This window comes from Marmota monax, unplaced genomic scaffold (assembly GCF_021218885.2).
Source record: "Marmota monax isolate L192 unplaced genomic scaffold, Marmota_monax_Labrador192_F-V1.1 WCK01_AAM20220418_F8-fsc00180, whole genome shotgun sequence".
NCBI lineage: Eukaryota > Metazoa > Chordata > Mammalia > Rodentia > Sciuridae > Marmota > Marmota monax.
This window is the reverse complement of record NW_026693881.1, coordinates 317,878-332,980: the sequence shown is the minus strand read 5'-3', so window position 1 is coordinate 332,980 and position 15,103 is coordinate 317,878.

Sequence of the window (15,103 nt, the reverse complement as noted above, 5' to 3'; positions counted from 1 at the left end):
GGTGATTAAAACGGAAACTTATGATACGTGTATCTCACTACAATTAAATGTGTGAGATTTCTGCCTTCCTGTTTCTCTTCTGTAAATGGGAATCGTATTTGTATCTATACTTCACAGGGTTACTGAGAGGAATAAGATGCTCTATTTCAGGTGCTTCTCACCACGTCTAACATTTCAATATTCACGGATATCAGTATTATTATTAGCTAAGAAAAGTGTTACTTATATTAAAATTTAAAATGCTGGGCTGGGGTAAGCTCAGTGGTGGCACTTGCCTACCATGCTTGAGGCCCTGGGCTCCATCCCCAGCACCATCAAAAAATAAAAAAGTTGGGCTGGGGATGTGGCTCAAGCGGTAGCGCGCTCGCCTGGCATGCGTGCGGTCCGGGTTCGATCCTCAGCACCACATACAAACAAAGATGTTGTATCCGCCGAAAACTAAAAAATAAATATTTAAAAAAAAAAAAAAAATCAAAGTGTGGAATATGATATGTCAAGAAATTTGTAATGTTTTGAACAACCCACAATAAAAAATTAAAAAAAAAAAAAAAAAAAAAAAAAAAGTTCCTCTGGGAAAGGAATAATGCATATCAAATAGCATATCAAATCAAATAAAAATGCAGCTGGGCACAGTGGCACACCCTGTAACCCCAGTGAGTTCAAAGCCAGCCTCAGCAACAGTGAGGCACTAAGCAGCTCAGTGAGACCCTGTGTCTAAGTAAAATACAATATAGGGCTGGGGATGTGTGGTTCAGTGGTTGAGGGCCCCTGAGTTCAATCCCCAGTAACAAAAAATAAAAAATAAATAAAAATGCGCTAGACCCTCAGCCGGACGATCAAGGTTGACACGAGCAGATGTAGTCATGTTGGGAGTACCTGCTCTGGGCACGATGGGATGAACCCCTCTGTGTCTTACTCCCCAAGGCATGTAACTCCAGCGGTCAGGACCCTGGCCCAGTCCTCCTCAACACTGTCCAGGCCACCCAGAACAAGGCCCATCTGAGAAGCAATCACACCCGAGAGGAGTCTGGAAAAAGACAGAAGGTAACAACCAAATGTCACGTGGAGTCCTCCACGTGTTCCCGGAACAAAGGACACTGGGTACTTCTGAATAAAGAATGGACCTTTGTTAATAACGATGGGTCAATGTTAGTTCATTAATTGTGACAATCTGCCAGGTGCAAGGGCTCATGCCTGTAATTCCAGCAACTCAGGCTGAAACAGGAGCATGGGAACTTCCAGGCCAGCCTGGGTGACGTCACGAGACCCTGTCTCAAAATGAAAAATAAAAAGGGCAGGGATGTGGCTCAGTGGTAGAGCACCCCTGGGGTCAATCCCCAGAAATTCGAAAAAAAAAGAAAGAAAGTTATCATTCTAATGAAAGGTGACAATTGAGATTGGGTCTATGGGACTTTTCTGTGTTTATCTTTGCAATTTTTTTTCTGTAATTCTAAAAACTGTTCTAAAATAAAAAGATCATTAATAAGACAAAAGCTTAGAAAGGAGTCAAGACACAGTAACGATACTGAAGAAAGGCAAAGAAGGTCCAACAAACAGGTAATAGGATTCCCTGAAAAAGAAATTCAGAGTGCACAAAATTCTAAAATTAATAAGTTGAAGTTTCCTGAGGTAAAATTAAAATATTTGTAACTACAGACCAAGAGAGTACACTTGAGAGTATCAACCCAAAGCCACCAAAATTAAGCAATATTTCAGTAAACTTCTGACTTTGATTATAAATTATTTTCTTTCCTTTGGGAATCATTTGTTCTTTTTTCCCCAAAAAATTCTTTTCCTTTTCTTTCTTTTTTTTTTTTTTTTGTACTGGGGATTGAACTCAGGGGCACTTAGCCACACCCCCAGCCCTATTTTGTATTTTACTTAGAGATGGGGTCTCACTGAGTTGCTTAGCATCTTGCTTTTTGCTAAGGCTGGCTTTGAACTTGCGATCCTCCTGCCTTAGCCTCCCAAGCCACTGGAATTACAGGTGTGCACTATCATGCCTGGCCCCAGTCACTTTTTATATTTTATTTAGAGAAAGGGTCTTGATGAGTTTCTGAGGGCTTTGCTGCTAAGGCTAATTTTGAATCGAGATCCTCCTGCCTCAGCCTCCCAAGCCACTGGGATTACAGGTGTGCACCACTGCTCCCAAATTTCCCTTTTCTTTAAAGTCTAGCAGTACTTCATGTCAGAAGAACATTGAATAACATACTGAGTAACACATACAAAGAAAATGTGAACCAAGGATGATATAAAGTCCAGTAAAACTGACTTTGAAAGTCATTACCATGCAAGAATTCAGGAAGTATTTTGTGTGTAAGCTGTCCTTTAGGCGCCTGCTGGACATGAGTCTCGGACAACAGACGATTACAAAGACATTGGTTTGAGAGGTGCTGGTGGGAACTGCGTACTTGTTGAAGTGACGCTGAAGACTGGGGAAAGCAGAGAGATCCTGGTCTGTATTGTATGCTGTGACATCGCAGATTAGTGCAAATAATAAAACAGGAGCGGGCTGGGGTGGAGCTCAGGGACGAGTACCTCCTAGCACACTTGAGGCCCCGGGTCCTGTTTACAGCACCCTAGGACCACAGCCTCATCCTCTGCCCCTGCACCCCCGGGTTCCAGCAGGTTGCCCTGGTGTGAGTCCTCGCCCGTGTGCATCCATGCCCGCGTGGTGCACACTGTGTGTGCAGCTCAGGTGCCCACACCTGGGAAGCTCTGCCGGACACGGGGCCACCTGTACCCTCCCGTGCTGGCGTTGTTTCCTTAAGGCAGGCGTTTGTCCCAGTAGCCCTTGCTTCCCTGGGGCGTAGCCTGTTTGCACACTGCCTGTGACCACTCTTGCATGCCAGGGGCAGTCAGTGGATGTGACAGAGACTCTATGGCCTGCAAGCCAGAAATACTTACTGTCTGGCCCTCGATGGAAGTTTGTGAACTGCTATTTGAGGCCAGGGGCATTGCGGCCCTGTCCCCAGGTCAGGCAGAAGTGGGAGTCCTGCCATGTGACACCGCCTCCCAGAGCTGGCTCCCCACTGTCTTAAGGACTGGAAAACATGTTTTTTTAATGTAATTAAACTTGCTGGACCCTGGATGGTGTGAAGCAGGCACACAGAGAGTCGCACTGTGAACCTCCGCATTTGCCTCCAGGTTGGGGCTCAGCAGCCGGAAACTCTGCTCTGCCAATCGCAGCCTCACCCCACGTAATGCCCTTCCCCGGGAAGCCTCCACCATGCCTCGCTCAGAGAGGGCGTCTTAGACATCGCCTAACCCACAGCACTGTCGTGGCCCCACTCAGAAGCTTCACTCATTCCTTTAGTTCTCCACGGCTGCCGTCAAACTAGTGTCTTTGCTGTTCTTTGTTTGAATCAGGATCCAAGGTCCAAATGTTGTGTTTACCCGAAAAGGAAGTTGGGTCTCCGTTAATCTATAACAGGTCCCTCTACCCACCTGCCCATGCCAGTTTTTTTGTTTGTTTGTTTGTTTGTTTTTTGAGAGAGAGAGAGAGAGAGAGAGAGAGAATTTTTTTAATATTTATTTTTTAGTTTTCGGCGGATACAACTTTGTTTGTATGTGGTGCTGAGGATCGAACCCGGGCCACACGCATGCCAGGCTGAGCGTGCTACCGCTTGAGCCACATCCCCAGCCCCCCAGTTTTGTTTTGTTTTGTTTAATATTTTGCAATTCAGTTGTTGGGAAACCGGGGTCTTTTGTCCTGCTGAATCCCCCCCCCACCTTGGTTTCAGCTGGCTGTATCCCTGTGATGGCGTCTGTACCTGCACCTCGCCCCTTATTTCCAACAAACTAACTTAGATAACTAAGTGCTGGCGACAGCAGGTGAAAGCGCCTTGGCAGGGAGGCATATGCAGGCACCTCAAGTGCAGCGCCCCACTTTTAGTGGAATTAAGATTGATTGGACTGGGGGTGCAGCTCCGTGGTGGAGCACCTGCCCAGTGTGCATGAGGCCCTGGGTTCCATCACCAGCACTGCTAAAAAAATAAAATAAAATAGAAGGTGATTGGTAGGTGCAGTTGTTGGTGTCTGATCCATTCCTGCGGGACTTCCAACCTTCCAGCTAATGGGTTTGAGCGCCTGCCCCTGCACCGCCTTCACCTAACGCCTGCTTACAGGAAACAATGTAGCAATTTTCTGATTCCACTTCCTCCACATTCATTAACTGTGTTTCTTTTATAAAGAAGAATTTGCCTTTGTCAATTTCTAAGCAGGTCTAAGACAGGAAGGCACCATCTGTGTAAGGACTACGGACTCTGAAAGCTCCAACAGGAATGAGTGAAGTTTCCTTTTTTAAAAAAAATATTATTTGGAGCTCATATATTTAAATGCATGTGACCATTATTATTTATTTTTCAGTATTGTAGATTGAAGCCAGGGGCACTTTGAACCCAATGCCCTTTTTATCTTTATTTTGAGACAGGGTCTTGCTAAGTTGTTTGAGGCCAGCCTTGAACTTATAAGCCTCCGGCCTTAACCTCCTGAATGGAGTATGCCACCATGCCTGCCTCAGCCTGTTATTCCTTATTGTGCTATTGAATTGTACATTTTTGGTACATAGTACATGCTTAATATCTTTTGCCACTAGGCATGGTGGCACATGTCTGCAATCCAGAGGCTTGGGAGGCTGAGGCAGGAGTACCTGGAATTCAAAGCCAGTCTCAAATACTTAGTGAGGCCCTAAGTAACTCAGTGAGACCCTGTCTCTAAACAAAGTACAAAAAAGGACTAGGGATGTGACTCAATGGTTAAAAGCACCCCTGGATTCACTCCCCAGTACCAAAAAAAAAAAAAATAACAACAACAAAACACAACTTTTGCCAGAGAATACTAGAAAAGAGAAGGCAGGTACTGGTACTTGGCCAAGTTCACTACAGTTAATGCAGATAATGAGCAGGGTAGGGCCTTCCAGGAACTTAGGGAGTATGGAAGGCTACTTGTCACTCTCTGAAAACTGAACTATAAAATCACACAATGCGCGATGTTACTGAGGAAGAAAAAGGCTCTTCGGCCAAGACAAAACAGTAGCCCAATTCAGTCCAGTAACAACACTGGAGAAGAGTGCCAGTCTGGGATGGTGGGCACTGAGGAAGTGGCTATGTCACAGGACCTGTTTTGGAGATGGAGAGGACCTGAAGCAGTAAACCTCTGAGTCAAATGCACAGGACTCTTGTCTCCACTCTGCTGCCCACTGACTTCCAGGTAAGCTTTCTTGCTCCAGGGAAAAAAGTCACCAGCCAGATCAGGTTGAGTCCAGTGTCTTGTTTGTTCCCAAGGAGCCAGTGGCCTGCCTAGTCAGCACACAGAGCAGTGTTCTGGAGTTCAGCCAAGAGGTGGGGGCCCAAGACCCCCTTCAACATGACCTCACTTCTCCCACCAGGCCCCACTCCTAAGGTTCCACCACCCCCAGCACAGGTTGGGGACCAAGTCCTTAGCACACAGGCCCTGAAGGATGTGTATGTGACCACAGCACTGGGGGAACCCGGGGAGCTCCATCCCAGCCAGGAGGATTCAGAGTCCCTGAGGGCCAATGGGTGCTGCAGGTCGATGCCAGGTCATTGTTCCCGAACAGCCCTGATCCATGAGGGGGGTTTAAAGGGCTCAATGGGTATACCCCAGGGGACAAGTGTCACATGATGGGTTCACTTGGGTAAGATGCCATCATGCTATCATGAGGGGGACTTCACACTCACCTCTGCATTACCAGGAGGAAGCCACATACATGCACGTCACCCCACGAGCTACCCAGTGTTTACAACACCATTAGCTGTTCTGCCACCACCACGGAAAACTCAGACCGGGGGCCGGGGTCTGAAGACCTGGGCTACCTGTCAGGTAAACTGATCACACAGCTCTGAGAGCCACCTTCACCCAGCACCTCGGGGAGTCCTCCTCACCCCAGGCTCTGAGGGGCCGGTTGCCAAGCAGATCTGAGGTCCTCCTCACCTGGGGCTCTGACGGCTGTCACCACAGAGGTCTCAGGGGACCCCTCACCTGGGGCTCTGATGGGCTCCTCACCTGGGGCTCTGAGAGAATCTTCACCTGGGGCTCAGAGTGGGCTCTTCACTGAGGCTCTGAGGGGCTTCTCACCTGGGCCTCTGTGGGGGATCCTCACCTGGTCTCTAAGGGGCTTCTCACCTGTGCCTCTGTGGGGGATCCTCACCTGGGGCTCTGAGAGGGCTCCTCACCTAGGGATCTGAGGAGGCTTCTCACCTGGTCTCTAAGGGGCTTCTCACCTGGGGCTCTGAGAGACTTCTCACCTGGGGCTCTGAGGGGCTCCTCACTTGGGGCTCTGAGGGGGCTATTTACCTGGGGCTCTGAGGGCCATCTCAGTCGGGGCTCTTATGGACTCCTCACCTGAGGCTCTGATGGACTCCTCACCTGGGGCTCTGATGGACTCCTCACCTGGGGCTCTGATGGACTCCTCACCTGGGGCTCTGAAGGGGCTTTTCGTCTGGGGCTCTTCAGTGGTTCCTCACCTGGGGCTCTGACAGGGGCTCCTTACCTGGGGCTCTGAGGAGTTTTTCACTCAGGGGGTCTCTGAGGGGGATTCTCACCAGGCTCTGCCTTCACTTTGCATCTGTATCCCTCACAACTTTGACCTGGGTCAGATTTCTGCTCAGTTGTGCACACAGCCATGTTGGTCATTTAAAGAGTGATCATCAGAGCTAGTGACCTGCCCCCACCCCACCCACGCCAGGGCGGAGGACACAGGCAGGAGTGACCAAGGTGCTTTCAAGGTCTCAGCAGCCAGCTATCACAATGCCAGGGCCTGCCCGTCCCTCATTGCCCTGCACCTTCCAAAAACAGTGGAGCAGTGGAGCAGATGGTCCCGTGGTTCTGCCCCCGAAGCAGGAGCAGTCGTCCCTCGGGACCCAAAGGGCCCCCTCCCGGGATCACAAGACGGATGTCATCCTGTGAGCAAGCGGAGATGGCCCAGAAGCAGCGATTCCCTTGACATAGATCAGACGATGTGATCAGAACCGAGAGCTCGACCCACCGGCCCGCAGCTTGGCAAGACGGCTGCAGAGCGCAGCCCATCACCTCCGCCCCAGCCTTCCTCTGCTTAGACCTGGAGCTCACGTCCATGCCCTCACGACGGGGCCGGGCAGCCGGATCCCACGCGTGCCTGCCCAAGGTGGCCACATGGGTTAGGGTTCCTTTCCTGATCTTCAATATTGCTACTTCTGTTATTTTTTTTTCTTTGAGGGATTTGGGGGTGAGTGACCAAACCTGATTTTTGGGATCCCCAGAGTCCAGGCCTCCAGTAACAGCCTGGGTCTAGAAGCAAGGTGCCTAGGGCCAGGGTTGTCTCTGAGGGAGGCGGGCAGGGTCTTCCCAAGCAGGGGACAGCAACTTCCTGAAACAGGGGTGGCAAGATCTTCTTATATTGGTAAAACGTGTCACCTTCGCAGTATTAGGGTTCAAAGTCCTGCTGTTTCCTGGGAACCTGTCCCTGTGTTCCTATTCCAATGGTTGGGATCTCATTCTTGTACAATGTTAAATAAAAATTTCACAGGGCCATTAGACTGGGTCCCAACAGCCCAGGTAAAGTTCAAAATGGAGTCATTCATGACAAATTCCATGTCCCCAACTAACCTTTGGTTATTTTCACACCTTCTGAGAAATCAGGAGAGAGAAAGGCTGATTTCCCCAGACAGGACAGTTTCCACTGGCTGGATGATGAAGTTCCCTGGGCCTTAATCCTCACACACAAAGGTGGCCTGGAGAAACCTGACGTCAGCCAACCAGTTGTTCTCTACAGTTCTGTCTCTGTTTCTAGCTCTGCCTATCAAAATTATCAGAAACAACTGATCCTCTCTCACCTCTGTTCCTACCTTCTTCAGCCCTTGTCTGGAAAACCGACTTCCTCTGATCAGATCATTGGAACACTTGTTCTATTTTATAGAAAACCGTCACCCAATTCTAGAATAAAAAATGAAGCCAACTAAGATCTTTAAATTGTTGTATTTTACCCTTTGACACAAATCAGTGCCCTGGTATTAACAAAAGACCTGGGAGGCTGGGGGATTTGATTTGTGTCACAACTGAACTGCCCACAGGGTTAGATGTCGGGTGTGGTTTTCAGAGATCTTGGCTCTGTCATTATAGGAGTTGAGGATTTCTTTTGGGGTGATAACAGAAGCTTTCAGATTCCTTTGGGGAACTTCGAGCTGGGAATTTAAAGTCTTGAGCTCATCTTTGTCATTTCTCCAAATTCCCTAGTGCACTAGAAGCAACCAGCCGACTAGCAACCAGCCAGCCTCATTACACATTTTTTTTCCCCCGAGTCAGGGACTCACTAAGTAGCTGAGGCTGGCTTTGAACTTGTCATCCTCCTGCCTCAGCCTCCAGAGCTGCTGGAATTACAGGTGGGTCCCACCACATCCAGCTCACTACTCTCTGTTTTTACCAAGGTGTTCTGTGGCTCTTGGTTGTCCCGAGTCTTGCCTTTGACAGGCATCTGGTTAGAGGTATCTGCAGAGGGTCACTGGAGTAACTGTTTTGCCTTTGCTGTTAGCCAGTTTTCCATTGTGACAAAACACCTGAGTGGAGTGGCACCCCCTCCTCCACGGAAAATCTTAACCAAGCTTCTCCAGAAATCTTCACCATCACTAATTTTAGGACTGTCAGCAGAAGAGTCTACAAAAGAGTTCAATGTGGGTAAACTTCCTATTTTCCTGTTGCTCTATTTTACTTGGCTTGGAAGAGATCAGCACTCCAGGTGCTGGACACCCCTTTACTAGTATTTCACAAACATTTATCCAGTATAGTAGTTTGTAGAAGTGTGTTTGAAAATGCAAAGTGTGATTTAAAAAAAAAAAAAAAGACAAATCCTGGGGCTGGGGTTGTGGCTCAGGGCAGAGCCCCTGCCTGGCATGGGTGAGGCACTGAGTTTGATCCTCAGCAGCGCATATAAATAAATAAAAAATAAACGTACATCAACAACTAAAAAATATTTTTAAAAAAGACAATCCTTTAGCAAGGTTTCTGGTCTTGAGCTTCACTTCACAGATATCTACATTTCTAGGATAAGAGAAGGTACCAGTTGAGCTCCCTGGTAACAGCTATCAGGGGAGAAACAAAAGGGGAGAAGAAGCTCCCTCCTTCTCAGGTGTTGTCCTTGAAGGGTTAAATTGCTCAAAACAGTCGGGGGGGGCTGCTTTTATGTGAACTTCTGCAGACCATGAAAATTTGAGCCCCTCCCCTTACATGCTAGGTATAAAATTCTGAAACTCCCTGAACTCGGGGTTCAGGGATTGATTGATTACAGCAAAAGCTGTGCCCTCTGAGCCTGGCTGCAGCCAAATAAAACTGCTTCCTGCTATCTTCAGTGCCCCACCTGGTCTGTCCCCTACAACATGAGAAGGTCACACAAGGGGGAACAGTTAATTTTGGTTCCTCGTTCTTCAGCTCGAGGTTGGCTGGCTCTCACTCTGGACGTCGTGGTGGGAGTGTGGGGAGGAGCAGAGCTGCTGGCTGGGAGGCAGGACAGAGAGCCAAGGGCTGGGGACCCCCAGTGACCTGACTTCCTTCCAGTATCTCACCTCCTGTGATTCCACCAATTAGAGTGGCACAGGCTGGTGACACGCCTCAGCACATCTGCCTGTGGTCAGATCCAAATCATGACCCCACCATAGGCTGGGAATTACCAGTGTCCCTGCCCCTACTGGACCTGGAGTCACCAATCCCTTCAGATCTGATTATATCAGGCCCCCATCCAGAACCCTCAGGACCAATTCAGGGGCTGGAGATGTGGCTCCGTTGGTAGAGAGCTTGCCTCTCAGGCACAAGGCCCTGGGTTCAATCCCCAGCACCACCAAAAAAAAAGAAAAAGAAGACCAACCCAGGAAGTTCATCTTTAAAATTCCGAAGTTGGCCTAATAGATGTTGAGTTGAATAGTGGTTACCAGAGGCCAGGATGGGTAGCTGGAAGGAGGAATAGAGAGGCGGGTTAATGGGCACAAAATTGACAGATGGGAAGAGTAAGTGCTTATGTTTTGTAGCACAGTAGGGTGACTTTGGTTAACAATAAGTCATCGTATATTTCAAATACCTAGAAGAGAGAACTTTGAATGTTCCCAGTACAAAGAAGTGGCTGGGTGAGCTCATGCACACCTGTAATTCCAGAGACTCAGGAGGCTGAGACAGGAGGATCACAAGTTCGAGGTCAACCTCAGCAATCTAGCAAGGCCCTAAGCAACTTAGTGAGATCCTGTCTCAAAATAAAAATGGTTGGGGAGGTGGCTCAGAGGCCAAGTGCCCCTAGGTTGAATCCACAGTACCAAAAATAAACAAACAAAAAAACTCACAATGTGTACAGGCATGAAATTATCACACCGTACCCATAAGTCTGTATAATGATTATGTATCAGTGAGGATTTTTAAAAGCTTTCTATTTCTTTGGAAGCAGCCCATTTCTAGCACCCAGTTCTGTTGCCAGGGTATCTGTGGGCACCCCTGCTACTGTGGGAGCTGGGGAGTCATCTCCCAGGATGCTCTTGGCACCTGAGCTGGAACCTGAGGTCCACAAGGCGGCAGTGCGAAGGGAGTCAGGATGGCGAGATGCCACAGCAGGACCCCAACTATGAGGATGGGTGGAGGCCTGTGGAAGCCTCTTGGCCTCTAATGGAGAAGCTGGAGCCAATGTCCTTACTGCCAAAGCTAGGGGCATGGAGCAGCACTCCTGGCTGCTTTCCATGATCACAAGGTGCGCCCACAGGCAGGTGCCAATCTGCACACACTTCAGAACGTCCCCTGCTGCTTCTGCCCTCCAGGTCCCATGGTTGCTCCCATGGCCACCCCAACCAGAAGCAGCTGAGTGGACACAATCCAAAGCCACCTCATGCTCTTCTCTACACACCAGGATTAGGTAGCACAGAGGACTCTGGGAACGTAGGCCACTGCTCGGGGGAGCGCAAGTCCTTCCTTGCTGTGGCACTCCCTGGTCAAGCTCTGCGGATGTGCCTGCTGCCTCCTGCTGACTCGCCAACCCAGGGGGAGGCTTGGGATTGCAGCAGTTGTGCAGTTGTCCCCTTGTCCCAGTGGTCCTCGGACCTTCAGGGCAAACAGAAGTCTGGCAGATTTCGATGGTCCACTCTCCCGCCTCTAATTGAGGAAAAGAATGTATCTACCTTTGTAAACTAGAAAAATCGAGGGTGTGTGAGCATGGATATAGAGCTGTCCTGCAGCATCCCTGGACCAATGGTCCAGGACCCCATGGACACCCAGGTCTGTGGATGCTCAGGTCCTTCATATTAAGCGGTGGAGCACTTGCATATGACCCATGCACATTCTCCCGTGTGAGTCAGATCACCTCTAGATTACTTAGACCCTCTAATACGATGTAAGTGCTGTGTAAACAACTCTTACACTTCTTTTTTTTTAATTTTTTTTTTTTTAGTTGTAGATGGACACGATATTTTTGTTTTAATTATTTATTTTTATGTGGTGCTGAGGATCAAACCCAGCGTCTCACATGTGTGAGGCAAGTGCCCCACCACGGGGCCCAGCCCCAGCCCCGGTACTTCATTGATGAGGAAAGAATGACAAGAAAAAAGTCTGCACGTGATCGGCACAGGCATGACTTTCAAGACACAGTTGGTTGAGTCCGTGGGAACAGAACCTCACACAGAGGCCCAAATGCACATAGGTCTGCACACACACATGGGCACACAGAGTCGCACAGTCGTTTGTTGTTAACACACATTTCACAGGTCACGGCGTGGGTGAAACTGTTTCTTGTTTCCTACAGTTAATTTTTGCTTTGAGAACCAAAAGGCACAGGTGGAAAACATAAGGTAGCCCTTCCCAGGTCAACACAGTAGCTGAGGCGACGGAGTGAGGTCCCCAGTTGAGGAGGAAGTGAAAACTTCTCTCCACCATGACACCAGTGCCCACTTGTATCTTGGCATTGCGGGCACCCCATGAGGCCCTCACTTCCGCTCTGTGCCTCCTGCAGGAGCCTGTGGTCCTGCGTGTAATCCTGCACTGTGCAGGCTGGATCCCCCAACCCTGAGGCCTGGCAGCCCCCCAGGCCCTAAGAAGCCTGGGAAAGGTCAGCATGGGCTCAGAGGCTCCAGGAACTGTCGGACACTGCTGCTCCTTACACAGGTCCTGCTGGTCCCAGGGTATCTCTGGGAGGCTGGGAAAGAAGGCACAGAGCCCTCTGTTCTCAGATGCCCGGTCACTGTTTAGACTGCTGTGACAGAATCCTGTAGACAAGGTGGTGTAGACAACAGAGGTTTATTTCTCAGTTCTGGGAGCTGAGGAGTCCAAGATCAAGTTGTGCAGATTTGGTGTCTGGCGAGGGCCCACTTCCTGGTTCACAGATGTGCTTTCTCCCTGTGTCCTCCCATGGTGGAGTCCTGGGGTCTCTTATAAAGGCACTAGTCCCAATTACAAGGGCTCTGCTGTTGCAGCTTGATCATCCTCCCAGGTCCACCTTCTAATGGTATCACCTTGGATGTTAGGATTAAACATGGATTTTGGGAAGACATAGAACCATCTGTGCACCCCCAAAATCTCTTGGAGATTTCTGCTGTTCCTGTCCTAACATATTAGTCTAAGGTTTCCATAGCAGAATAGCACAGGCTGGGCAACTTAAATGACAGACCCTGAAGCTGGCGCGGTGGTGCACACCTGTAATCCCAGTAGCTCTGAGGCTGAGGCAGAAGGATCTCAAGTTCAAAGCCAGCTTCAATAATTTAGCAAGGCCCTAAGCAACTCAGTGAGATCCTGTCCCAAAATAAAACATAAAAAGGGGCTGGGCTCGTGGCGAAGTACAGAGCACTTGCCTAGCATGCATGAGGCCCTGGGTTCAATCCCCTGCACCACATAAAAGTAAATAAAATAAAGGTATTGTGTCCATCCACAACTAAAAATATTTAAAAAAATAAATTAAAAAAAAAAAAAAACATAAAAAGGGATGGGGACATGGTAAAGTGTCCCTGGGTTCAATTCCTGTTACCAAAAACAAACAGCCAGGTGTGGTGGCTTCCACCTGTAATCCCAGTTCCTCAGGAGGCTGAGGCAGGAGGATTGAAGTTCAAAGCCAGCCTCAGCAACAGTGAGGTACTAAGCAACTCAGTGAGACCCTGTCTCTAAATAAAATACAAAACAGGGCTGGGGGTGTGGCTCAGTGGTCGAGTGCCCCTGAGTTCAATCCTGGGTACCCCCGCAAAACAAACAAACAAACAAAAAACACCAGACATTGAATTCTAAAAGTTCTGGAAGCTGGAATTCCATGATCAAGGGGTCGGCCAATCCATTTTTCTGGTGAGAGCTCCTTTCCAGGCTTGCAGACAGCGGCCGTCCTGCCGTGTCCTCACTTGGCCTCTTTGGGAGACATTTTAATGTATGAAACGCTTTGTGCTATAATACTTCTTCGCTTGCCGGAACTCAAAACCCTGGCCCCTTCTTAAAAACCTCTCTCGTTTCAGGATGTTTGAATGTTCCATGTGTTAATCTGGCTAAGGGTCACACGGAAGCTCACATATGTCAAAATTAATCCAATTCAGTACGGTCACCACGGAAACTGCAGAGGGACATGAAGGAGATTCAGGTAACACCTAAACAGCAGAGAGTACTTTAGGGTGAATTTCCAAAAAACAAAAACCCAAATAGCCCGGCGGCTGCTCCTGTCAGGGGAACTGCAGGCCTAGAAAGAAGGATGGAGGATAGGTTTTCTTTTTCTTTTTCTTTTTTTTGATTGTGAACATGTATTACTTACAAAGTAAAGCCTGGGCTTGGGATGTGACTCAGGTAGAGCACTTACCTACCACATGTGAGGTCGTAAATTCAATCCCCAGCACTGCAAGAACAAATCAAATACAAACCTGTACAATTAAAGAATTCTTCAAAAGATATACTAAGGACTAGGCAAGGTGTTGCATGCTTGTAATCCCAGTGGCAGGTGAGGCTGAAGCAGGAGGATTGCAAGTTCAAAGCCAGCCTTAGCAATGTAGCGAGGCCCTAAGCAACTTAGTGAGACCCTGTCTCCAAATGAAATATTAAACAAGGGGCTGGGAATGTACCCCTGGATTCAATCCCCAGTACCAAAATGTACCACTCGATTCAATCCCCAGTACCAAAAGAAAAAAATAAAAAGGTACTAAAATGACATGGAGCTGGGTGTAATTTCAGCGATTCAAGAGGCTGAACATCACAAGTTCAAGGTCAGCCTCAGCAACTTATACAGAACCTATGCAAATTAGTAAGATTCTGCAAAAAAAAGAGAGAGAGAGAGAGAGAAGAGAGATGGCCGATGCCTTTGATATATCATGGATTAAACAGAGAAAATTTAGTAACAGTGTGTGAAATCAATTGAACACACATGCAAATACATCCACATGCACACGGCCAGAAAGAATCACTCCACAGTGTCTCCCTGGGGCAGAGGTGGACATACTCAGGGGCCTTCCTGGCATTTTCCTTTCTGTTTTACCATCTTTATTGTTTGAAATTTTGTGATTAGTGTGTGTTATTTTTACAAAAATTCTGTCTACCAAAAATGTTTTACCAGCACAGGTACTTCTGGGTTCTGAACTTTTCCTACCACACGAAGTTTCATTTCTGATTTGAAGCTCAGTATTGAAGCTCATCCAAACCTTTTCAGATTCAGGGAAATTCCAACTGGGACATAATGCATGGGACCTAGGATTAAAGGGTCCTGGGGCTGGGGCTGGGACTCCAGGGTCCAGCAGTTGCCCAGCCTGCATGAGGCCCTGGGTTCAATGCCTAGCACAGTGTCAGCAAACACACAAAGGAAAAACTGAAATCCTCCCAAGGATCCTGAGCAGGGCTAAAGTCAACTGGAGAACAGAGCCTGCGTTCACCGCGACGGGAAGTGAGGCCAACCCAGGCAGCGACCTTTCCTGTAACTTGGGTTCAGAGTTCCTCCTTGAAGGAACTTTGCAGGGTTCTGTTCTCCCTCCCTCCCTCCCTCCCTCTCTTTCTGAGAAATCTGAACCTGCAGATGTTGAGGGCAGATTATTTAATGAGACAGCTAGGATTTGCAGATAGGGAAGAGAGGACAGCAACTGAGACTCTTGTAATGATAAAATATCATTTCATAGAAAACTATCATTTCAGA